The sequence below is a fragment of the Seriola lalandi genome, unplaced genomic scaffold, assembly GCF_002814215.2.
Source record: "Seriola lalandi dorsalis isolate HSWRI2012SDOR001 ecotype SW California unplaced genomic scaffold, Sedor1 jcf7180002053953, whole genome shotgun sequence".
In the NCBI taxonomy this organism is placed as follows: Eukaryota; Metazoa; Chordata; class Actinopteri; order Carangiformes; family Carangidae; genus Seriola; species Seriola lalandi.
The window spans coordinates 6229-7068 of NW_019524506.1; the positions used below are offsets into that span (position 1 = coordinate 6229).

At 50.5% G+C, this 840-nt stretch overlaps 1 long non-coding RNA gene across 1 annotated transcript; it reads right to left on the minus strand.

Annotated features, from left to right (window-relative positions):
* Window positions 1–8: 8 nt before the first annotated feature.
* LOC111652359 (uncharacterized) lies at window positions 9–833 on the minus strand. Its single transcript, XR_002760590.2, has 3 exons — window positions 674–833; window positions 320–399; window positions 9–75 (listed from the first exon to the last, which is right to left on the minus strand). It is a non-coding gene; the product is annotated as an uncharacterized LOC111652359 (long non-coding RNA).
* Window positions 834–840: the final 7 nt, after the last annotated feature.

Here is an 840-nt window from a genome sequence, read left to right on the forward strand (position 1 = left end):
GTGTGCGTGTGCGTGTGCGCACTGAGGACTCACGTGGACTTTAGGAGTAGGTGGGAGTCCGTTACTGGCTGGTTTCTGATGAAGGAACAGTCCGAAAGTCAGACCACAACAGCATCAAATAACCAGAACCACCAGCAACAACATCTTTACTCTCTGAACTTCAGGTCGACCTTAAATCCCAGAACTGATGAACCTGTTTCCGTTTTAATTACAATTAATCATCACATTCACTTCAATCAGCTCAGAGACCAAAAACCAGGTATCAGCTGTCAGACCCAGACCAGGACCAAACCAGAACCAGAACCACAGTTTATCCTACCAGAGGATCTCTGCTGTCTTTACTGCTGTGGACAGCAGGAGGCGCTGCTGACTGATGACCGGGTGGGGGCGGACCATTTCCTACAGAGCGAGAGAGACATTATATCAGGGAGAGAGAGAGAGAGAGACTATATAAGGGAGAGAGAGAGAGAGAGACTATATAAGGGAGAGAGAGACACTATATCAGGGAGAGAGAGAGAGAGAGACTATATAAGAGAGAGAGAGACTATATCAGGGAGAGAGAGAGAGAGAGACTATATAAGGGAGAGAGAGACACTATATCAGGGAGAGAGAGAGAGAGAGAGAGAAGGGTTCTGCAGGATCTAAAGGGTCTGGAGGGTTCTGTAGATCTTACCCAGGCTGCTGAGTCTCTGGGGGGGCAGTTTGGGGGGTGGAGGTCTGGGGGGGCCCTGGGTGGTGGACAGGATCAAGCTCTCTGACAGAGGATGACGCTTTACGGTACCCTGGTCCAGGTTGCCATGGTGACCATTATCAGGAAGAAGGGGTCCATCCTGGGGGGGG